The 25652-nt window shown below is 44.9% G+C and overlaps 1 pseudogene; it reads left to right on the top strand.

Moving 5' to 3' along the window:
• The first annotated feature begins 14410 nt into the window (after positions 1–14410).
• On the top strand, positions 14411–14469 carry LOC132567868 (U6 spliceosomal RNA; annotated as a pseudogene).
• The last annotated feature ends 11183 nt before the right edge of the window (positions 14470–25652 follow it).

Raw genomic sequence — 25652 nt, 5'->3', positions numbered from 1 at the left:
CTCCAGAGCTTCGGAATCCACACGCTGGAGCCAGTAGCATAAAAGGGTCCTTCTGAGGGATGCTGGTCACAATTGCTGGATGCAACACATAACCCATACCTTGGGGTTGTCACCTGTACAACTACAAATTCATACTGGGGAATCTAACCCCCTAAAAACACTACAGCAAGGACGTGGTCTCATGCAGCCAATTTATGCTGCTGTTCTACAGGTGACAAACCCTGAAATGGAGAGCTCAGTGGTTACCTATTTTTCTTTGCCATTTTTCAACCACAGCTATTCGTGTCAATAGTCATATTCATGACTCTTTTGGAGAGGGGTGTCTGCAGTTTGTGCCACAAGCTAGTTGCCATAGCAATGAGGGCTGTGCCTTGCAAGGGAAGGAACTTTGTGGGACCAGAATGGGAAGAGAAGATGGGCCTTTGAGAAATGCATTTCAATCAATAGACCCTGGCTTAGATGTAAGGATGAGGTTAGTTTTTTCTTTCCATCCTGACTCCCAAAAGCTCCTACCCTTGTGAGGCCTGGCCCTTGTTGCTGTGGCAACCAGCCTGCGTATATCATGAGTCAGTCTAGATTACAAACTACCTTCTGTCCACCCCTGCTGTAAAATATAGCAAACTTTTCAAAAATCCATCTAAGTAGTTAGGGATGAGTAAAGGACCTTTATATATTCTTCACTGAGCAAGCAAGTGCACAAAGAGTTGATCTGGGTAGGATAAGAGAGGCTTTTGCTAATAATAAAAAAAAAATAGATGTGTAATCTTCTTGACCATTGGGTTGAGTCAGAAGAATCATGAGCAACACACACACTTATGAAAATAAAATAAAATCTCTATATGGGCTTTATTTATTTATTTCGATATTTATATTCTGCTTCTCAAAAGTGGCTTATATCATCCTCCTGTCCCCCACTTTTTTTACCCTCACAACAAGCCTATGGAACAGATTACATTGAGAGTGAGGTAGTTAGGCTAAAGGGAAGCAACTGGTCCATGGTCACCCTCCAAACCTCCAAACCAGCAGAGTAAAGATTTGAACCCAGGCCTCCCAGAGTCTGTACCCAGGACTCCAACCACTGCCCTACGCTGGCTCTCTGAAGAGTTTGCTTTGTACATGCAGAAATGGCAGAGTAGGGAGAGGGTTCAAGGGGGTCAGTAATGTAACTTGCCTATAAATCTTAGCTATGCTGTATACATTCCCCGAGTATTTTGACCCCATGATACCATGTCACCCCCTGACCTCAGCAACATCACACAGTGTTGTGAAGTGAACATACGAAGCTGCCTTATACTGAATCAGACCTTTGGTCCATCAAAGTCAGTATTGTCTTCTCAGTGGGTGTGGTGAAGAAGACTGCAGATTTATTCCCCACCCTTCTCTCTGAATCAGAGACTCAGAGCGGCTTACAATCTCCTATATCTTCTCCCCCCACAACAGACACCCTGTGAGGTGGGTGGAGCTGAGAGGACTCTCACAGCAGCTGACCTTTCAAGGACAACTCCTGCGATAGCCATAGCTGGCCCAAGGCCATTCCAGCAGGCGGAAGTGGAGGAGTGGGGAATCAAACCCAGTTCTCCCAGATAAGAGTCTGCACACTTAACCACTACACCAAACTGGCTCCGTGAATGGCAGCACAAATGCCATCAGGTATGAAGTAAGCTATCCTATGAGAGAGAAGGATCATGGTCTAGCCTAGTCTCATTAGATCCCAGAAGCTATGCAAGGTCAGTGCCTGGATGGGAGACCACCAAGGAAGGCAAACCACCTTCTTCTCACCTGCCTTGAAAGCGTCTTGGTGGGGTCACCGTAAGTTGGTTGTGACTTGGGGGCACATACATATATATAAGCTGATGGAACAAAATTGGAATCCAGTAGCATCTTTAAGACCAACAAAGTTTTATTCAGAATGTAAGCTTTTGTGTGTTAGAAGTACACTTTGTTCAGACAATAGTATGGATGGCATTAGCAGCCCTACATACAGAGAAAGTGGGCAGTGAATTAGCATGCAAAATAGCGGAAATGTTTTTAGCAGGATAAAAGAATCACAACTTGGGATCTGGTAATCGTCAGTTTGTGTTGACTGGACAGAAAAAAACATCAAAGGCAAAAAAATGGAATAGGAGATTGATGTCTATTACGTTTCCTAAATGTGAAGTGCAGGGCTTTTATTGTAGCAGAAACTCCTTTGAATATTAGGCCACATACCCCTAGTCTCCTCTAAAGCAGGGGTTAAAATAACATTTTTCTGTAGAATGAAGTTGGAACAAATTGTCCTACGTGTTGGTTTGGAGAAAGGGGAAACGCCTTCTGCCATGTTGTGCAATCATCCCTTGATTTCCTATAATGTAGTTAAGAACATAAGAACATAAGAGAAACCATGTTGGATCAGGCCAATGGCCCATCCAGTCCAACACTCTGTCACACAGTGGCCAAAATACACACACACACACACACTGTGGCTAATATCCGCTAATGGACCTCTGCTCCATATTTTTATCTAACCCCCTCTTGAAGCTGGCTATGCTTGTAGCCGCCACCACCTCCTGTGGCAGCGAATTCCACATGTTAATCACCCTTTGGGTGAAGAAGTACTTCCTTCTATCCATTCTAACCCAACTGCTCAGCAATTTCATCGAATGCCCATGAGTTCTTGTATTGTGAGAAAGGGAGAAAAGTACTTCTTTCTCTACTTTCTCCATCCTATGCATAATCTTGTAAACCTCTACCATATCACCCCACAGTCGACGTTTCTCCAAGCTAAAGAGTCCCAAGCGTTTTAACCTTTCTTCATAGGGAAAGTGTTCCAATCCTTTCATCATTCTAGTTGCCCTTTTCTGCACTTTTTCCAATGCTATAATATCCTTTTTGAGGTGCGGTGACCAGAATTGTACACAGTATTCCAAATGAGACCGCACCATCGATTTATACAGGGGCATTATGATACTGGCTGATTTGTTTTCAATTCCCTTCCTAATAATTCCCAGCATGGCATTGGCCTTTTTTATTGCAATCGCACACTGTCTTGACATTTTCACTGAGTTTACTACCACGACCCCAAGATCTCTCTCTTGGTCAGTCTCTGCCAGTTCACACCCTATCAACTTGTATTTGTGGCTGGGATTTTTGGCCCCAACGTGCATTACTTTGCACTTGGCCACATTGAACCTCATCTGCCACGTTGACGCCCACTCACCCAGCCTCAACAGATCCCTTTGGAGTTCCTCACAATCCTCTCTGGTTCTCACCACCCTGAACAATTTAGTGTCATCTGCAAACTTGGCCACTTCACTGCTTACTCCCAACTCCAAATCATTTATGAACAAGTTAAAGAGCATGGGACCCAGTACTGAGCCCTGCGGCACCTCACTGCTTACCGTCCTCCACTGCGAAGACTGCCCTGAAACACTAGCCCTGATCCAATACAAAGGTGTTTAGACAAGCTTAAGCTATTGAAACAAGTGGTGTTAAGCACACCTTCATCCCTTGCTGAACTGTATAATCATCATCATCATCAGGTATTGTCTTTGCAAAATGACACACAGTGTCATCAGTGTCCCACAAGCCAATGGACACAAATGAAGAAAAGCGGCAGCTTCTGTTAGCAGGGAGATAAATAATTCATGGCAAACCGTTTACCGGGCGCATTTTAAGTCACAAATTGGCCATGAAAAAGTGAGGGTGATTTTTCTCCAATGGGTAATTATTCAGGATGAGTCACCTCCTTGTTCTTGCATTCCTTCCTGTCCATTTCCTTGCAAGGATCCAACATCCTGGCGGTCTTCATGCTGCGCGTCACGCTGCTTGGATGGTATTGATCTGTTTTGTACCTGATTAGGGGAGCGACCCTGGTAGAATACAACCTGGGAGCCGATGGTCATGATTTCTAATGTGAGATTCAATTTGTGTTTGTTGTCAAGAATGCTTGTTTTCAGTGTTCACTCCCCAATCCCACTCTCAGCTGACTCACCTTGTAAGTAAACTCAGTTTTGGGCAATTGGTGGAGTGAAAACATGCAGGGAAAACGAACTAATTCATGACACTTGCTCATACCCCATCCCTGCTGGAACAGGCAATGTCTGGTGTACAAAGAAGAGAAGAAAACCCTGCAGCAAGATGACAATTAGATAAGATAGTGGGGTAAGCACCTTCACTCCCATTCTGTTGTCTGTCTCTAGATTGCTGTTGTCAGGACAATATGCTTCTTCTTCTCAGGAGTTCCATACTTAGTCTTCTTCCTTCTCTCAGCTAGTGATGTAATTAGGAATCTATCTCTGCCGCTCCTCTATACTATCAAGTATGTTAGTTCCTAGACAAACCTTTATCTACACTTTAATCAGGTTGCGCACCTTTGCTGTGTTAATTACTCTGCCAACAATCCCCAGGCTGACTTCTGAATAATTGCTATGTTCTAGCTATCAGGAACAGCAATTCATAGAGCTGTCTACCAACTGTCCTGACCTGAACGGCCCAAGCTAGCTCAATCTCATCGACTCTTGGAAGCTAAGCAAGGTCGGTCCCGGTTAGCACTTGGATTGGAGACCACCGAAAGCGTCCAGGCTTGCCACACAAAGGCAGCCAACGGCAAATCACCTCTATTAATCTCTTGCCTTGAAATCCTACAGGGCACCATAAAAAAGAAAAGGAAAAAAGGATTGCATGCTATTACATGTTAAGAAAATTTCCATGCCAGCTCTCCGGAGATCTGCTTACAGCAGATCACAAACTAAAACAATGCAATTAAATCATTAAAAAGTGTGCAAACCATAAAATCGTCAATAATAAACAAACCTTAAAAACAAAGCAGAGCATAAAAACAACCACAAAACAGCCTAAAGGTGTAGTCCTCAGGTTGCAATAAGACCACAAAACAGCCTGCTCTATCGCAAGAGTACATCAGCACTCAAATAGATTCATCTAGCCTTTCCTAATTATGCCCTTTCCTCACAATGGCACTGAACACTATTGAAATTTCACTATTAAAATTTGGCCCTCAACCCGTTAACTGACTCAAGTTATCCTGTAAAATCTTCTGGCCCTAATGCGCACATACTACATATTGTTGGACTAAAAATCTGTTGCTTGCAAAAACTTTAGATTATATTGTTCATTATCTTTTTAGCTGGTTCCTTGGGGGAGAGGTCTTTTTGCACAAAATCCATTAGGCTTGTCAACCATGTCAAAGCTGTGACACTCAACACAGCACTTTGCTTTTTGCTTTCATCAAAATATTGCATTGGCTGCCTTGGGGGTGGCACTCAGATGTCACAATTACCCATGGTTAATTTCCTCCATGGTGTATTGAACCAACCACGGTTAGCACAGTGGACAATCCTAACCAAACAGGGTCACATTGGAAATCCTGTTTGATCTATTGCTAGAGGAAGCTGAGTGCAACAAGACTTCTTTCCCGCTCCTAGGGTTGGATCTCACAGATACATTGTGCAAACAGTAGTGACTACTTCTGGTTTCTTCTGATAGCAGAACTTCCTTTTAACTTGAAATGCAGAAAACTGAATCTGGACCTTCTGCCTGCCAAGCAGATGTTCTACCACTGACCCATGTTGTCTCTCCCTCCATCAAATCAAACTGAAGTGTAACCAAATTGCAGTTAATAAAATGTGATATAGCATCATGTCTGAAATAATGCAACCTTATTCTTGCTATTTTGTGTTAAGAGATGTGGCTCAGTGGCAGAGCCTCTGCTCTGCATGCAAAAGGTTGTAGGTCCAATCCCTGGCATCTTCAGCTACAATATTCAGGTGGTTAAGTGCTATGGAAGACCCTCTTTGCCTGAGGCCCTGAAGAGCTGCTGCCAGTCTGAGTAGACAATACCGATAGACCAGAAGTCTGATTCAGTATAAGGCAGCTCTAGGTGCTCATGTCTTTATTTCTCCAGCATCAATATAGAAAATCCTTGACAATGTTTGTCCTTGCATCAGCTATCTGAGATGGCTTAGTCTAAGGACAAATCTATATCTACTGTTTCTTCATGGTCCTGCTCTAGGTGGCTATGCCATGACACAAAGTACCCAGGACTGTACTGGTTCAGAATGCAGGTGGGGGTATCCCTCCCAAATAAAAACTCGGCTGGTCATGAAAAACAGCTATGTCATGGAAAGGTTCTTGGGGTAGCTGTTTAGGATATCATAGAGTTGGAAGGGACCTCCAGGGTCACCTAGTTCAACCTCCTGACCAATGCAGGAAATTCACAAATACCGCCCCACCCTAAATTCACAGGATCCTTATTGCTGTCAGATGGCCATCTAGCCTCTGTTTGAAAACCTCCAAGGAAGAAAGCCCACTAGGGTTGCCAAGTCCAATTCCAGAAATATCTGGGGACTTTGGGGGTGGAGCCAGGAGACACTGGGGTGGAGCTAGGAGCAAGGGTGTGACAAGCACAATTGAACTCCAAAGGGAGTTCTGTCCATCACAATTAAAGGGACCTCACAACTTTTTAAATGCCTTCCTTCCCTCCACCCTCCCCTTCTCTGATTTCTTTCCCCCCAGCAAGCTGGGGACACATTTTACTGACCTCAGAAGGATGGAAGGTTGAGTCAACCTGGAACCGGCTTCAGCTGGGATTGAACTCAGGTTGTGAGCAGAGGGCTCTAGCTGCAGTACTGCAGCTTTACTGTGTGGTCCCCTTTAAATGTGATGGCTAGAACTCTTGTGCTTGCCACACCCTTGCTCCTGGCTCCACCCCCAAAGTCTCCTGGCTCCACCCTCAAAGTTCCCAGATATTTCTTGAGTGGGACCTGGTGTGGGAGGGGGAAGCCTTGTGTTTCTTTACTGCTGCTGAATTCAGCAAGGAGGGGCAGACCTGTGGAATGGGGCAGAGAGAGAGGGAGGACCAAGGGTGCCTTTTGAGGAAGGAGAGGGAGGCTAAGGAGATGGGGGGGACAGCGGAGATGCCTGGGCTTGTGCAGAATGGAAAGGGAGCTCAGAATTCAAAGTTTGGCACAACAGCCTTTCTGCAGCCCAGGGAGGGAGTGGATGCACCTGCCAAGTGCTTGCAAAGGGGGGGGGGCTCTTCTCCGCTTCACCGTAGCTGCTCCTCCGAGATGGGCTCAGGCTGCGTTGCCTGCTCCGCCTCTGAGATGAAATCAGAGAAGGGGAGGGTGGAGGCAGGCCAGGAGCGTGGCGAGCCGCGAGTCCGGGTCCTAGATGGGGCAGCTCACCACGCTCCTTGGCGCCATTTCCCCCCTCCCCCCGCTTCTGTTTTTTTGGGGAGTGGGGGAAGAGGCTGGAAATCCTGGGGTCCCCCGCCAGGGCGGGAGGGTTGGGAAGCCTAAAGCCCACCACCTCCTGAGGAAGCCTGTTCTACTGAGGAACCGCTCTAACGGTCAGGAAGTTCCCTGTGTGCAGAGGAATTCTTTTTTCCAACTTGGGCAGGGCCGGTGTAGAAGATTGGTTAGAGCATCAGACTAGGTTATGGGAGACCCAGGTTTTAATCCTCTCTGCTGTGGAAGCTTGCTGAGTGACCTTTGGCTGATCACACACTCTCAGGCCAAACCTGCCTACAGTCATGGTGGGGATAAAATGGAGGAGAGGAAAACAATGTAAGTTTCTTTGGGTCCCCCATTGCGGAGAAAGGCTAGTAGCAATTGGAGCAAATAAAACAGAATATCTCTGGGTCTGGTGCAAATTTGTATCATGATTCCCTTGTCCTTCATCCCTAAGGTTGCCAGCTCTGGGTTGGGAAATAGTTGGAGATTTTTGGGACAGAGCCTGAGAAGGGTGGGGTTTGGGAAGGGGGAAAGACTTCAGTGGGGTATAGTGCCATAGAGTCCACCCTCCAAAGCAGCCATTTTCTCCAGGTGAACTGGTCTCTGCTGCCTGGAGATCAGTTGTAATAGCATATCTCCAGCCACCACCTGTTCCATGTTGGAGTTGTTCCACGCAGGGCTTTTTTTGTAGCAGGAAGTCCTTTGCATATTAAGCCAAACACCCCTGATATAGCCAATCTTCCAAGAGTTTACAGGGTTCTTAGTACAGGGCCTACTGTAAACTCTTTGAGGATTGGCTACATCAGGGGTGTGTGGCCTAATATGCAAAGGACTTCCTGCTACAAAAAAAAATGGTTCCCTGTATTTTAGAAGACTATCACTATCAAATTGACTGCATATGGTTATATCTGGAAACTTTATAACAGTTATTTTGTTATGACTATATTGTTGTGGAGACTGCGTACACAGAGTAGGGTTGCCAAGTCCAATTCAAGAAATATCTGGGGACTTTGGGGGTGGAGCCAGGAGACATCGGGGCAGAGCCAGGAACAAGGGTGTGACAAGCATAACTGAACTCCAAGGGAGTTCTGGCCATCACATTTAAAGGGACTGCACACCTTTTTAAATGTCTTCCTTCCATAGGAAATAATGAAGGATAGGGGCACCTTCTTTTGGGGCTCATAGAATTGGACCCCATGGTCCAATCATTTTGAAACTTGGCAGATACTTTGGAGAAAGTCACTAGATACTATACTGAAAATTTGGTGCCTCTACCTCAAAAGACAGCACCCCCAGAGCCCTCAAAACCTCCAGATCAATTCCCCATTATATCCTATGAGAATCGATTTCCACATAGAGAATAATGAAGTACTCAGCAGACTCCCCCCCCCCTCATTTCTGGCAACACTGAAGGGGGATCGGCCTCTCTACTCACGAGTTGCTGCCAACTTTTTCAAAGTAACACAGACACCCCATCCCAAGAGGAAGCCTTTCAATCAGCGATTGAAGCCTCCGGAGGTAGAAACGCACATGGTCCTCTGGGGGCGGAGCTCCCCCCCTCCGCCGGCCAGACTCCCCGAGGAGACGCCTGTAGCAGCCGGAGAGGATGCAAGGACTACGAGTCCCAGCATGCACCTCGCGAAGGGAGGCCGCGCCGTTTCCCCCCCCCCACCCCTCCCGCTTCCACGTTCTTGGAGATCGGGGGGGAAAGGCTCCTAATCCAGGGGTCCCTTGGCAGGGCGGGGGTGGGTGGGAACCCTAACACAGAGGCTGCTGCTTTTGCTGCTACACCCTGGAGGTTGGAAGCTCTATATAATCTCATACATATAATCTGATGAGTTTTGAAAGGGGGGGCTGTTTTATTTCTGAAAAGGTTACTCATTCCCTCACATGTGGGGAACATTCAGACAGAGAAATCAATCTCAGTCATCCAGAGGCTAAAATAATATAGCCCCAGGAACTCTGCACCACATGATTTATCTTCACATGGGCTGTAGCCCTTGATTATGATCCCAAGAATTAGCCACTTTCTTACCAAGGCTCTGCAGAATGCTGTGCAGGCGTTGAGTATTGTTTCTGCTTTCTCAAACAGCATTTTACTCCCAATTTATTTAACGGCCTTCAGTTAAAATGCCAATTAAAACCTAATTTGTTTGAAACGACCATCCCATTTTTAATTACATTGCAGCACATACAGAAAAAACACATTAAATTGGAAGCAGAGTGCTGAAAGATTACCGTATTTAACTTCCGATATATGCGGGAATCAAAGGGCAAAGATTTTACCCTGTAAAGCCTTAAAGCAAATGCAGACATTCAAATCCGTGAGAGTTACTTGAACAGGCAACATTCAGAGTGTGTTTGGGTCAGGTCCAGTCTTCCCTGTAAGATGAGTTAGTGTGAGCTAGCTCACAGTTTTTTAGCCTCCAGCTCACATATTTTTGTCTTAGCTCAGGAAAAATGGCCCCAGAGCAAACTAATTTATGCTCACAACTTTAATGCCAGTAGAATTTTTGCTCATAAGCTTCCCAGTTTAGAAAGGAGCACTGGTCAGGTCTTTACTGAAGAACTAGTGTTGCCACTTGCCAGTCTGGATATCTCCCAGTTACAGTTGATCTCCAGACAACAGACATCAGTTCCCTTCAAGAAAATGGTTGGGTGGACTCTATGGCATTACACTCCACTCAGGTCCCGCCCCCCGCCAAAAAAACCCTATCCTCCCCAGACTCTGCCCTCAAATCTCCAGAAATTTCCCAACCTGGAGTTGGCTACCCTATTCAGAACATGAGATGTTTTGGCCTTAAAGTAGACTGGATTGGAAGAAGCCACTACTCTATGATTGCTTATGATCACTTGGCTGTTTATTTGTCAGCTTCATTTTCATTCCACTAAGTTTCTCACTATGATTCAAGATAGATTACAACTAATGAGTAATGAAGAAACACCCCCCCCCCTATTTTTGAAATGTCATAAATTATATCTCTAAATCTCAGGGAGAGATTTACAATATGAGGTTATCATTTACAATATGAGGTTATCTTGATTTTGTCATATCTTGAAAGCTAAGCAGAGTTGGTCCTGGTTAATACTTGGATGGGGGAACACCATGGAAGACCTGGATTGCTAAGCAGAGGCAGGCAATGGCAAACCAACTCTGAACATCTCTTGTCTTGAAAACCTGATGGGGTTGCCCTAAGTCAGTTGCAACTTCATGGCAACCCTTCCTCCACATCTGTTCCCTTTTATAGTGAATGTATCACCCCATTGTACTGTGATCTACTGCACATCCACAGTAGGATTGCCAATCCCCAGGTGGGGGCAGTTTGTGTTTGGGCTTTATTTCCCACCATGATTTGCTATCAACCCACACTGACCATTGGGCCTCCTCCAGCACAGAGTCCAGGGCAGTTGCTCAGGTTGTCTTACAGCTAAGGCCATCTCTGGGCGCCATTGCCAATCAGGACTCTGCAGCCCAAGCACTCTCTGGTGAGTTCAAATAAGTATGTGGAACTGAGTCATGACCACTGGTTCTTGGACTTCATTGCCCTCCTGGACTTGAAGGGCACAATTCTGCAATGAGAACAGGATCTGGAGTGAGCAAAACTCTCCTATGAGGGACTAGGTCCTTCTCTTGCCTGCCCATTTCCTTCCTTCTCATAACTATACAGCCCCCTCAGTCTTCTTTCAAAAAATCTTTGGCTCTTCTTTTCTTCATCTCCAAGTTTCCACAGATCATTATTTTTCAGGTTGCTTTGAGGGCACTGTCTGCTTTCACTCCTGTCTCTTAACTATCTTTTTAGGGTTGCCAACTTCCAGGTGGTGGCTGGAGATCTCCCAGAATGACAACTGGTCTCCAGATGACAGAGATCGGTTCCCCTGGAGAAAATGACTACTTTGGAAGGTCGGCTGTGGGATATTATGCTCTGTTGAGGTACCTCCCTTTCCCAAACCCCACACTCCCTAGGCCCCCCCACCTCAAATCTCCAGGTATTTCATAACCCAGACTTGGCTGCCCTACTTACCTCTCTAAAACCCCCATTTATATAAAATGACTCGTTCATTATCCCAAGTATTCTGAAATTTCATAGTGCTTCTTTAATTCACTGTATTTTGTCGACCTTTCCTTCCAATATTTTGTTCTCAATCCACTGCAAACTCTGCACCCTTCCTCTGGGCTCCATTCATTCACTCCCCTATACTTCCCAGAGCATCTTCAGAGACATCTCCTTTTTAAATATTCTTTTGTTGTTGTTGTTCAGTTGCACAGTCGAGTCCGACTCTTTGCGACCCCGTAGACAAAGTCATGCCAGGCCCTCCTGTCTTCCACCATCCTCCAAAGTCTGCTTAAATTCGTGTTTGTTATATCAGTAATGCTGTCCAGCCATTTCATCTTTTGCCGTCCCCTTCTTCTTTTGCCTTCTGTCTTTCCCAGCATCAGGATCTTCTCCAGTGAGTGCTCTCTTCTCATTTGGTGGCCAAAGTATTTCAGCTTCAGCTTCAGCATCAGACCTTCCAGGGAACAGTCTTGGTTGATTTCCCTTAGGACTGACTGATTTGATCTTCTTGCAGTCCAAGAGACTCTCAAGATTCTTCTCGAGCACCACAACTCAAAAGCATCTATTCTTCTGCACTCAGCCTTCCTTATGGTCCAGCTCTCACAGCCATACATTACTACTGGGAATACCATCACTTTGACTATACGGACTTTTGTTGGCAGGGTGATGTCTCTACTTTTTATTATACTGCTCAGGTTAGCCATATCTGTCCTCCCAAGGAGCAAACATCTTTTAATTTCATTGCTACAGTCACCATCTACAGTGATCTTGGATCGCAGAAATGTGAAGTCTGTCATTACTTCCATGTCTTCCCCTTCTATTTGCCAAGGTGTGATTAAATATTCTAATGCCAGCCAAAGTGACAACATCCAGTTCCTTCACAGAAACTGGACTGCAAAGTGCTTTGTTCCCTGAGCAACAAATATTCCCAACTACCCCACCAGTTTAACCAATCAATTTGAGAGCCTCACAGCAAGTGTAATACAATCTAGGAAATAAGAATTTCCTTGCTTAGCTGTCTCAAACACTTTATGCTGGATTTGGTAGCGGGGTTGCCAACTCCAGGTTGGGAAATTCCTGAAGAATTGGGGGTCAAGCCTGGGGAATGTGGAGTTTGGGGAGGGACTTCAGTGGGGTATATTGTCATACAGTCCACTCTCCAAAAATGCCCTTTTCTCCAGGGAACTGATCTCTGTTGTCTGGTGATGAGTTGTAATTCCAGGAGATCTCCAGGTCTCAACCTGGAGGTCTGGTAACCCTATGGGGAGTTCTAGACAAAGACTGCATTAGGAAGCAAGGCAAGGGAAATGACTGCATCGAAGGGAATAGAATGGCTGCATTAGATGCTGCAAGCTGGGGGGTGAGATAGGCTTTCTGACGTCTGCACAATTAAAGTAAACAAGACTAAAAATAACTCTTGACTGGGAAACAAATTGAGCAGAGAATATGATTATATCTAATTTCCATGGACTTCCTGTCATCTTGCACTCTCAATGTTGTTGTCATTTAGCAGAATAATCAGTACGTTGCTCTTGTTGGATTGTCTGTTTCTGCTGTCCCAACAAGAAACAATCTGATTGCAAATATAAAACAGGAAGCAAACGGGGAATGTCTAGTGTTTTCTGACCACAAACGGTCAAGGCCAGGTTCCACTGTAAACTAATTTGTGCCAGTGAGGGTGTGCTCTTGCCTGGATTTGCTACTGGCTGTGTTATGTAGCACAATGTTCCACGACCTGTGGGTCAAGACCCAAAAGTGGGTCACAAAGCCTTTGAAAGTGGGTCACGGGTCAATCCTCTCAAATGGCTGCCCTTGCCCTTTCCATTGCTCTCTTCTCTGCTTTAGAACTCAAGATCTGACCCTGGAAACAGTATCTTCCATGCCATCCATTAGTATGGTCTAGGACCTGCCTACCTTAGGGACCGTCTCTTCCCATATGTTCCCCAGCGAGTACTGCGATCTGGCTCCCAAATCTGCTCGTAATCCCCCGGCCAAAGGAGGCCCGGTTGAAGTCAACCAGGGACAGGGCCTTCTCAATAACAGCCCCTTGCTGGTGGAACCAGTTATCGGAAGAGGTCAGGGCCCTGCGGGATATTGGACAATTCCGCAGGGCCTGTAAGACAGTCCTCTTCCGGTTGGCCTATAACTGACCGGCACCAAAACTACCAAAATACTGAAGGAAGTTTATAGATAGCACACTGTTGGATTGATGTACTGATTTTTTTTAATGTTTTAATTATGTAATTTGTTATTGTATTTAAAATTCGAACTTTATTGTTAGAACCTCTGTGTTGTAAGCCGCCCTGAGCCCGCTTCGGTGGGGTAGGGCGGGATATAAATAAAATAAAATAAAAAATAAATTTAAAAATATGACATGGATTAATGTAGTGCTATACATTTGTTGTTGTTGCTGTAATTTATTACACTGGATTTATATCCTGCTCATTCAACAAAGACTCAAGGTGGCTAACAACAGAAAATAAACAATATTAAAACATTAAAACAGTAAAAACAATCAGATAAAATCACAATGGTGCTACTTCATCTATTCTAGGCAGGATCATATAGTATCTATAGTTGGTATTTTTTATTCACTGCATATCCATGTTGATCAGGTAAAGCATCTCTTGATGGTTACTATAGAGAATTCTTTAGGATCTTCTTGGGGGAGTATACAGGGAGAGGGACAGGGTGGTCAAAGGCTGGAATGTAGCCTCCATGTGCAAAGGGTGTGCATGCCAGGATGCCGCTTGCTTGGGGTTCACAGTATCAGCCGCACCCTTTGTGCAATGTCTGCTGGTTTCTCAAAAATATCTGGTTGGCCACTGTAGAAAATGGAATGCTGAACTTGATGGGTGCCGTGATCATAGTTTGCCCAGGGTGCAAAAAAAACCTTGGCCCACCCTGGATCGGTCACCATACCAAGTAAATTTGGACTGTGGGTCACCATATCGGAAAGGCTGGGAACCTCTGGTGTAGCATATCTGGCCCAGTGGTAGCCAGCCATGATGTGTCCTGTGAACAACCAGGCATGTGTTTCTTAAAAACCAGCATGGAATTCCATTCACCACCCACATCAAACGGCATGACGCTCTGTGTTGAAAAATACTTGGATACTTCGGAAGTGTGCTCGCTTTGGCAGCACATATACTAAAATTGGAACGATACAGAGAAGATTAGCATGGATACTTCGGAAGTGGATCTGGGAGAGGGTGGGGTTTGGGGAGGGGACGGGCCTGAGCATGGTACAATGCCATGGAGATCAAAGCAGCCATTTTCTCCAGGGGAGCTGATCTCTGCCAGCTGGAGATCACTTATAAAAGTGGGAGATCTCCAGGCCTCTCCTGGAGGCTGGCAACCCTTCTTTATATAAACCCACACTGGCTGACTTCTACCCTTGGTTAAACCTCCTGAGGTCTATATTTGCACCTGAGCTCTGAGCATTGTTTAGGCACTTGGCAAAATGCATTTATTTATGACCTTCTGTCTTCCCTGGCTGGCTCAGGGCAGCTTACAAGTCACTGTAAAACACAATAGTAAAATATAAAAAACGAAGAAGCTGACTTCCACCTACAGCCAATTGTAACAACAACAAAAAACAACTGTAAAAAGGCAAGATTGGCCATTTGCAGTGCAGAGAATATCCAGCACCTGATTTGACAGACAGCTGTGCTTAACCAAATGCCTTCTGGGAAGAAAAGGAAAAAAAAGCTTTACAGGCTTCCCTTGCCACCGCGAGGGAGACTGCATTTATCTGCTGAAAATCCATTCTGTATAAAAGAATAATTCTTCTACCAAATGGATTAGTAAGGAGCAGTAAGCCTGCTCCCGCCTTCCAGTGTTCTAGCCAATAAGCAGTAGCTACTGTTAGGATTGATATGTATGCAGAAATATTGCCTGTTTCCAGTGATGAAGGGATGTAAGACCTCAACATTATTAGGTAGTGATTTCTGGAGTCGCTCGAAATTGTCTTTGTTTGGCAAACAGCTTGCTCTGGCACATCACATTTCTGTTTATGACACTTGCAGATTAGGAAATCAGGCTGTAGTGTATTTCAATGCTTATTGTGTGTATCACCTTGTTTTTAATGCATTGTCTTCTACCTTTGCAATCCACCTTCCGCATTATAGCATGCCATGCCATAGACAGATACTTTTGTTTTCATTGTTTCCTGTGACACTAGTCCTATTGCATTATATTAAATATATAATATAATTTTATATATTATATTATTATATTAGATACATAATATATTATTATAATATAATATATATTATATTACATTATTATATTGAATCTCAGCAAAAGACAGGCTATGAATGAAGCAAGCAAATAAATAAATTTTATGGGGCAATCTTGCTTTCCAGCTGGAACAAAGAAATTGCCTTTGATTCTTTCTAGACTAAAGATTTCATGATTACTCTAAAGCATAAGATTGATCCCTCTGACATGATAACTGCAAAATTGCAAGCTTGGTTTCATATTCCGTAACTGGTAATGTAAGAGTGGAATAACCATAGTCGTAATATTCCTACATTCAGCTACAATTCATTTTTATTATCTGCAGACCAAACACTTAATTAATATAAGGGATGTTGGGGGAGTATAATATTTATCTACTTAAACATGTATTTACTTTAACTATTTATAAGCTGCTTCCAAGTTTTTTTTTAAAAAGCTAAGATTCTTGAATAAAACAAGAATTTAATATGCAAAGAAGAAAAGCATGAATCAAATTTAAAAACAGATAAACACAGCAAGAAATGAAACAGCAGCCAGTAAATCAGATAAAGCAAATACACAAAAGCATTGCTGAATAACAAAACTTAGACCTGGCTGATTATAGACAGTAGATTCAATGAAATCTAAAATTTCATGGGCTAGAGCCCATCTCATCAGATATGTGAAGTGAATCCGCAGTCAGCAGAAATATGTACACACAAAAAGTGGGGAAAACATTGTGGCCAGTGAGCTAAGAGACCATGAAAGGCAAGAGGTTAAGTTTGTGAGATTTCTATGCCAAATCAGAGAAGCAAAGTGTCCATTCACAACAATTGTAATTGGCAATGACACTGCTTATCTAGTTATGTTAAGCAAGTCCAGATGTATAGCAGATGAACCAGATGTTGAGGTTTTTTTGCCATCATTTCAGCCGACTTAGGGACACCCAATAGGATTTTTAAGGAAAAGGACATTCAGAGGTGGTTTGCCACTGCCTGACTCTGCAAAACCAACCTGAACTTCCTCAGTGTTGTCACACCACCGAGGAAGTTCAGGGATGCTTTGCAGAGTCACTCTGGTGTCCCATTCAAATGCTAATCAGGGCCAATCAAACTTACCTTCCAAGATCTGACAAGATCAAGCTAGCCTGGGCCATCCAGTTCAGTGCTGGTTCTGCTTAAACCCTAGTTTACAATGGGAACTGAAATAAAGGGAGTTCAGCCAGCTCTGAATCAACCAACAACATTTTATTGCAAGAAGAAACAGTCGAAGAGGAACACGGGCAAAACTGCAACTTTATACAATCTGGCCATGGTTAACAATGCCTCTCTAGCAGGCAACAGTTACTTCAATTGGCTCACTCCAGAATCCTTCATTTGTATCTCTTTGTTACAAGTTGTTACATGCCTAGCATCCTGATTGGCCAGTTCTTCCAGGCTTCAGGATCCTGGTTTGCAAGGAGTGCCTGTCTCAAGCTCAGACAACAAGTGAAGTGCAACCAGTGAAGTGCAACACACAACAGGAACCTACTGATAAGTTATAATCCAAGATTTTCTGAGCATGTACTGTGTTGCTTTCTCTGTCAGTGACAATCAGCCAGTGAACTGTGGACAGAATGTGTACATTTTGCAAAATCAACAACAACAAAGAAGTCCCTACAAAATTATTTCTGTGGACACCCTGCTGGGAATAAATCATCTTCATCTTAACGGGGCTTGCTTCTGAGCAAATATGCACTGGACTGGGCTGTAAAATAGGAAAAGGACGATGGAGCCTGAGAACACAGAGCACCTTAATTCCTTCTGACAGAGAAGCAGGCTGGCTGTACCATCGAAAATAAATGGTGATCATCCTGCTTCCAATGTAAGCAGGATCGCTGTAAACTAGTCTTTAAATGAGAAATCTGTCAGGAGAAAAATAAATTAACCCTGACAGCTCAGCTGCCCCCCAAACCCATTTAGGATTCAAAAGTATGCAAATAGTTTTTCCTGCTTCTGGGTTGCCACCGGATAAACGCGGCTTGCTGACATTCATTATTGCAGTGTGATCACTGGCATTTGCGTCCTTAGACAGCAGCCCAGCCACATGCTGATGAGATGCTATAGCCAGGTGGACCTACAAACCTCAAGCAGTGTGGAGAAGGAAGCACAAGCTTCGGCTGAGCCACCCTGTTTCCTTCCCATTGTTAAAAAAGATCAACTGCTGGACATTGTCAGGATCTGGGGACCTACTGGGCTGGTGACAGCAGCTGGTGAGACAGGGCAGTTGCTGGGCTGCCCCTTGCTGCAGTTCTGTTTTCTCCTTTCCAATTATGGCTATGGTCCCTCTCAGTTGCATTTCTTTGAACATGGCCCCTGCCCCAACTGATGCTCTGTTCTCCCTTCCCTAATTGTATCTCCTATTTCCAAATTTGCCCCCCCCCCCCCAATTGTGGCTGAATTCTCCCTTCTTTAATTATGGCTCTCCTCCCTTCCTCTGATTGTGACTTCCTTCTCTCTGACCTACCATAGCTTTTCTGCAGGGAGAGGACCAAAATCACATCAATGTTGGTGGGGTCTTAAGGGAGCAAGACCGAGTTGTGGCAATGTTCCAAGGTCCTCTGGGCTGAGGGAGGTGGGTGCCAGTCATTTGTACCCTGCTTCCTCTTCCAGGCACTTCCCCCCATAGAAGAATGTGGAATCAACCCAACCTCTCCTGGCTGGTCTTTGTGTGAGCCTTGGCAGTGAGCTTTAACTACTGATGGTGGCTCTCCAAGAAAGACCTCTCTCTCTCGGCTTGACTTCACGAACAAAGATTTAAGAAAGGTGCAGTAGTCCACGTCTGCTGCAGGCTCGCTGGTGGCTGACAAGACCAATGCGGGACAGGCAGGTCCGGCCACAGTGGCTGCAGGGAAAAGGCTGTGGCAGTGTGATTCTTCCTCAATCTCCTTTTGTCCTCAAGACCAGCTATGCGTGCGTTCTCAAAGGAAGAGACAGCCTGGTGGATGGTGTGCCTCCATGCTTTGCGATCTGAGGCTAGGTCAGACCACTGGTGATGGTTGATACGACAGGTGCCAAGGGATTTCTTCAAGGAGTCCTTGTACCTCTTCTTTGGTGCCCCTCTATTTCGATGGCCGGTGGAGAGTTCGCCATACAGGGCAATCTTGGGAAGGCGGTGGTTTTCCATCCTAGAAATATGCCCTGCCCAGCGCAGCTGCGTCTTCAACAGCAGTGCCTCGATGCTTGTAACCTCTGCCCGCTTGAGGACTTCAGTGTTGGTCACAAAGTCACTCCAGTGGATGTTGAGGATGGTGCGAAGGCAGCGCTGATGAAAGCGCTCAAGGAGTCGCAGGTGATGACGGTATAAAACCCACAATTCGGAGCCGTAGATGAGGGCTGTCATCACAACCGCTTTGTAAACATTGATCTTTGTGCCTTTTTTCAGATGCTTGTTGCTCCACACTCTTTTATGCAGTCGGCCAAATGCATGATTTGCCTTTGCCAGCCTATTGTCAATCTCCTTGTCGATCTTGGTGTCTGAGGAGATGATGCACCCCAGGTAGCTGAACTGCTGGACTGTCTTCAAAACTGATTCACCCACAGTGATGCAAGGAGGGTGATAATCTTCCTGGGGTGCAGGCTGGTGGAGAACTTCTGTCTTCTTCAGACTAACTTCTAGGCCGAATAGCTTGGCAGCCTCTGCAAAGCAGGACGTCATATGCTGCAGAGCTGATACCAAGTGGGAGACGAGTGCAGCATCATCAGCAAATAGTAGCTCTCGGATAAGTTTTTCCATTGTCTTGGAGTGGGCCTTTAGTCGCCTCAGGTTGAACAGGCTGCCATCGGTGCGATAGCGGATGTAGACACCATCGTCATCATGTAAATCTACTGTGGCTCTTTGAAGCATCCAAGAAAGACCACTGGAGAAATGACTCCACTAGAATAGGAAGTCCTGGGCTAGGTGAACCAATAGGTTGTTTTACTATGTCAGCTTCTTTTGTTCAAGTCATATCCTACAATTAGGGCCAAAGTAGATGTGACAGCAGCCACAGGGCCAACTCATGGCCACCAACATAATTTTAGAGGAGTATTTAGCTGTTTTAAAATTGCCAGGAGGACCAGATGCTGATCAGGATTGTGGCATGGTAGCAACAACCTATCTTGTTTTCCCCTTTCATTCCAGGGGCTGTTCTGGCACTTGAAAAGACACTACCACCAGCTCTAGTGGGATATGGAACAAGATCCCCTGTTGCTGCCTCACTGTGGTGGCAATTTTAAAATGGCTAAATTCTCCTCTAAAGTGGCACCAGGTTGGTCCCGTGGCCAGGACCGGATCTACATGTTTTTTGACGGGGGGCAAAATTTAAAAAATGACACCCCCTTATAGGCCCATTCTATCTTATGGGACCATATATAGAATGGACTTCATACCCAATTTGGCACCCCCCCCCCTCTGGCAGCGCCCAGGGCAAGCACCCCCCTCTGCCCCCCTAGATCCGGCCCTGCCCGTGGCCACTGACACATCTAGTTTGGCCCAAAGTCCTGCAGATTCAGTGGGGATCAGGATGTTTTTATCTCTTCTGTCATGCAAATATGTTCACAATGGGCAAAAGGCCACTGGATAACACACTAAGCTTTAGATAGATAATTAATTTGCCTTCTTTGGGGCACTTTTGATTGTCGGTGTAATTCTTGTAAACATTCCACCAAAAAAAATATCATGGAAGTGGTTGAGAAGATAGAACATTTGTGCTCTTGAGAATAAACAAATTGTATTGGATGGAAATGTAATATAAATAAATAGAATTACTCCTTCGCTTTTCACATATACAAGAGCAAGGCTTCAAGATTAAAAAGTGTGTATGTGTATGTGTGTGGGGGGAGAGAAACCCTCTTTCTTCTCTGCACCTGTCACTCTATATATCATACAATCAAATTTCCTCTTAAATCTCATCAGATGAACTCCCAGAGTCATTGTAGAGATAATAAAATGGGTTATGACACTCGTCTTGGTATACATCAAAATGTCTTTCATATATTCTTTAAGAGGTTATTAATCTCTGAATTAGTTTAGAATACATTAACCTTCAAGGTAAATTAGTTCAATCAGGAAAATGACTCTAAAGAATAGGTCTCTCTCGAACACACACACACACATATTCAAACACAGTTTATGAATCTCAATAGGCTTAATTAGGGGCTCCGCTTAGGAACATGGGGGGGGGGGCTTTCAGGCTCCCCACTCCCATCCTTTGGTTCAGATTAAATCCAATCAAGCCCTCTGAAGGGCTTGTTTTTCTGCAATAAACAAATGTATCTATGAACTGGAGAGATGTGTCACAAAGCTGAGCCACATGAGGGTGTTTTCGCACTGACCTTAATCGGCAGCGACGTCCCTCTTCACCGCGCAGGATCTGCGCGGATTTCGCACCAATTGCTGCGGAGCACCCCGAAGAGCCACAAAGTCCCGCGGCTTTTGCGGCGCAAATGGAAACTGGTTTTTGGCGGTTTCCATTTGCGCCGCAAAAGCCGCGGGACTTTGCGGCTCTTCCGGGTGCTCCACAGCAATTGGTGCGAAATCCGCGCAGATCCTGCGCGGTGAAGAGGGACGTCGCTGCCGATTAAGGTCAGTGCGAAAACGCCCATCCCACCTGTGATTTTTTTTCAGTCCCTCTGTTTTTAAATTTGTGACATGTATATGTAAAAGAGTTACAATATATTATGCAATATAAACGTTTTGGGGGGTGGGGGTTAAAAAGAAAATCAGGGTTTGTTTTTGAGCAGGAACACACAGAAACGCAGTTCTGGCTGGCTTGGCGTCAGGGGGTGTGGCCTAATATGCAAATGAGTTTCTGCTGGGCTTTTTCTACAAAAAAAGCCATATGAAACTATTAGGGCTTTTTTTTTTGAGCAGGGATGCACATGAACACAGTTCCAGCTGGCTTCATGTCAGGGGTGTGGGCTAATATGCAAATTAGTTCTTGTTTGGCTTTTTCTACCAAAAAAAGACCTGTGTTAAACAATGATGATCATAGAATCATAGAGTTGGAAGGGACCTCCAGGGTCATCTAGTCCAACCCTCTGCACAATGCAGGAAGCTCACAAATATCTCCCCCTAAATTCACAGGATCTTCATTGCTATCAGGGTGTGTGGTCTAATATGCAAATGAGCTCTGCTGGGCTTTTTCTACAAAAAAGCCCGAAATAAATGGTGTGCACATGGTATTCCCACCCAACCTGGTGGTGATGTGCCATATTCTATACCCCCCTCCCCCTATCTGTTCAGCTCTATTGATTAAACATTCTGCAAGCATTCTCTCTTGTGGTAGCTTCCACCATGTTGAATGGCCTGCCTGATAAGGACAGGAAGGTACTCACATTTCTACCATTCTGCTGAATGTGTAACATGGTACTGTTCATAAGAAAGACACTCTTACAAAGTGAAAGAGATTGTAGTTAATGTCTGTGGAATTTAAGGCAGTCTTCCAGTTTTAGTGCATGTGCTGCCAAAGTGAGCATCCTGGGAGTTGCCAACTACATATATGTAGCTTGAAGTCTTTGAGAGAAGCTATATAAACCCAGGCTGATTATCATTATATATCTGATTCTCATACACACCACTGCTGTTTTCTTTCATTCACCTATCAGATATTGAGAAGAACTTTCTGACAGTGAGAGCGATTCCTCAGTGGAACAGGCTTCCTTGGGAGGTGGTGGGCTCTCCTTCCTTGGAGGTTTTTCAACAGAGGCTAGATGGCCATCTGACAGCAATGCTGATCCTGTGAACTTAGCGGGAGGTATTTGTGAAGTTTCTGCATTGTTCAGGGGGCTGGACTAAATGACCCTGGGAGTCCCTTCCAACTCTATAATTCTACAATTGGCAAGCATGCAGAGTCAGGCCTTTCCCCAGCTGCTTCAAAGGAGGTTACAAATATATGTATTATTATAGCTGACGTAATCGTCTGTGTCATACTTGGGTATGACTCTCTGTGCAGACGAATAGTGTGTGCGCGTGAAATGGTCTTACAAAGGTCTAGCGAACAGACTGAGAACTTATTTGTTCAGGTCAGAGGTCAAAATGAAAACTGTAACTTGATATAAATTATTTAGAATGTCAGATCATTGATCAGTGCAGCGCATGCTCAGAAAATCCCTTTTGGGGTATGCTCGGCTGCACAAGGAAATTAAGCCACCTTTTCAGATACAGCACTGTAGCTGCTGGTGAGTAGGAACTCGATTGTGATCCTGCAGTCGTTGTTGATTTTACTAAATAACAGTGCCAGCCACAAAGTGCTCCAGCTACTTACACCTCATAGATTTTTAAAAATGAAAATATTTATATTCTGTCTTTCCCTTGTACCTCAAAGCAGCTTACAATTCTAAATTTATTAACACAGAAAGTACAATAAGAACGTTAATTAACTCCCCTTCCCAAGAAAATTTCTGCAGGTTGTACCTCATTAAAAGCCTTGGTGAATAAACGGCCTCCCAGCACTTCAGAAAAGTGTCTAAAGACAGTGCCTCCTCATCTCTGAAGTAGGGTTGCCAGGTCAGATGCAAGAAATATCTGGGGACTTTGGGGGTGGAGCCAGGAACAAGGATGTGACAAGCATGACTAAGGGAATTCTGGCCATCACATTTAAAGGGACCACACACCTTTTAAATGCTTTCCCTCCATTTGGAAATAGTGGATAGGGACACAATCTTTTGGGGCTCATAGAATTTGACCTCCTGGTCCAATCTTTTTAAAACTTGGGGTGTGTTTTGTTGAGAGGCACTGGATGCTATGCTGAAAATTTGGGGCATATACCTAAAAAAACAGCCCTCCAGAGCCCCAGACACTCATGGATAAATTCTCCATTATACCCTATTTGGAATCAGTCTCCATAGGGTATAATGGACTGCTCAGCAGAACTTTCGTCCCCCCTCGGCTTTCTCATGACCCTGAAGCAGGGAGAGGGCCTCCAAACTGGGGGATCCCCTGCTCCCAACTGGGGATTTTCAACCCTACTCTGCAAGGACCCTGTTCTGCCGAGGGAAGGCACTATACAACAAACATGGGTTCTTCCTTAAGGAAAGGAAAAGGAAAGTCCACCTGTGCAGGCACCAGTCATTTCCCACTCCGGTGTGACGTTGCTTTCACAATGTTTTCACGGCAGACTTTTTACGGGGTGGTTTGCCATTACCTTCCCCAGTCATTGACACTTTCCCCTCAGTAAGCTGGCTATTCATTTTACCGACCTCGGAAGGACGGAAGGCTGAGTCAACCTCGAGCCAGCTACCTGAAAACCCAGCTTCTGCCGGGGATCAAACTCAGGTCATGAGCAGAGCTTAGGACTGCAGTACTGCAGCTTTAACACTCTGTGCCACGGGGCTCTACCTTAAACAGGAGAACAATTAGGCTGGCAAAATGGAGGGGAGGTGATGACCTTTGTTTCCACAGTAATGATGTCACTTCTGTGTTGGCATCATGCTGGGGTACTGCTATATCACTTGTCCTGAAACGCCATAGAAGTGAGTGGCACTTCTGGGTCATGTTGGGGGTGATCTCACTGTATGGTGTTAAAGATGGCGGTTCCTCTGCCTGAAATAACCATCTCCCTCTGTCCCCCCTGTAAATGATATTGTAAATTATAACTGCTATGGATCTTGCTAACCTCCTTGACATTTTGAGAAGCATGTGTGGCTGACTGTAACTGTGATTCATGTCAATCTGTAGATCACTTCTGGTAGGCCAGAAAATGGGTGCTGCTTCTTCCCCTGGGCAGTTTTTGTGCGGTTGTTGCCAGCGGAAATAAAGCCCGATAAGATGGCGTGAGACTCTGTCGATGAACCAACAGCCATCCTGTAATGGATTTGCCAAGAGTAATTTTGGGGATGATCTGTATGCTGACACAACATACAAATGACGCAGAACAAATTGTATTATTTCAACTTGTTTATCATCTTGTCAACATTTCTCTCCCCCCCCCCCCCCTTACTGGATTGTAAATCTGACTCACACAAAGAAAGTCAGGGGAGGCACTGGTCTGTCTATAGCTGCAGCAATCTGACAATGAGAAATGCATTCATTTATCTGTATGGAAAGGATTTAAAGGTTGCTGTGTTCATTTGTTACCCTGAGTCTGGCACTTTATCATACACATGGGCTGTTTGGTTAGAAAATTATCTCTTCTTTTCGAGTCCATTAAGGGTATTTTTTAACAGAAAACTCTGACAAATAAAAATACAATGGCCCATTCATGTAAACTGCATCTAAACCCCAGAAGTTTTAGCACCTAGAAGGCATGATTAAATGCCTTGTTAATTAACCTTCTTTGTGCAGCAATAATTGTAGATGTTCTGTCTCACTTTTAAAATCATTTGCTCTGCCTTCAAAAAACTGCAACTGTTCAACCTGTGCCAATTTTCGCACAATACTGGCTGAGGGCAATGCAATACAGACATCATAAACATTATAGGTGGCATGGATTACAGATTGAATGGGACTGTGGTTTAGCATTACAGCTTTTTTATTCTAGTAGGGCCACTGCAGCATGTCCTGCTGAAATCTATCAGATCCATTTGAGCTGCCAACTCTAGGTTAAAAAATTCCTGGATATTTGGGGGTGGACCTTAGCAGTGTATAATGTCATAGAATCCACCTGTCCCCCCCCCTCCACAAAGCTGCCATTTTCTCCAGGGAAACTGAACTCTATAGTCTGGAGAGCTGTTGTAATTCAGGGAGATCTTCAGGCCCCTCCTGGAAGTTGGCAACGGGGAATGCCAACCTCTGGGTGGAACCTGAGGATCTCCCAGAATTACAGTTCATCTCCAGACCTCAGAGATCAGTTCCTCTGGAGAAAATGGATGCGGTGGAGGGTAGAATCTATGGATTATACTCCACTGAGGTCACTGTCCTCCCCAGGTTCCATCCTAAAATCTCCAGGAGTTTCCCATCCTGGATCTGGCAGCCCCACACCCTCATCCCCCATGGCTGGAACCCTATGGGGCAGACCCATATCTTACATGATTAAGGCAGGAAAACTAAGTTGTTCAGGGTGGTGAGAACCAAGGAGGACTGTAAGTTGTTCTGCAGGGGTTGCAAGGCAAAGATGTTCCACCAGGCAATCGGTTAAGGACAGCAACGATCCAACACTCATCCTAGCCTCCCCCTCTTTTCACCTCCC

This window comes from Heteronotia binoei, chromosome 2 (genome assembly GCF_032191835.1).
Source record: "Heteronotia binoei isolate CCM8104 ecotype False Entrance Well chromosome 2, APGP_CSIRO_Hbin_v1, whole genome shotgun sequence".
In the NCBI taxonomy this organism is placed as follows: Eukaryota; Metazoa; Chordata; class Lepidosauria; order Squamata; family Gekkonidae; genus Heteronotia; species Heteronotia binoei.
This window is presented reverse-complemented; position numbering and strand designations above follow the sequence as displayed.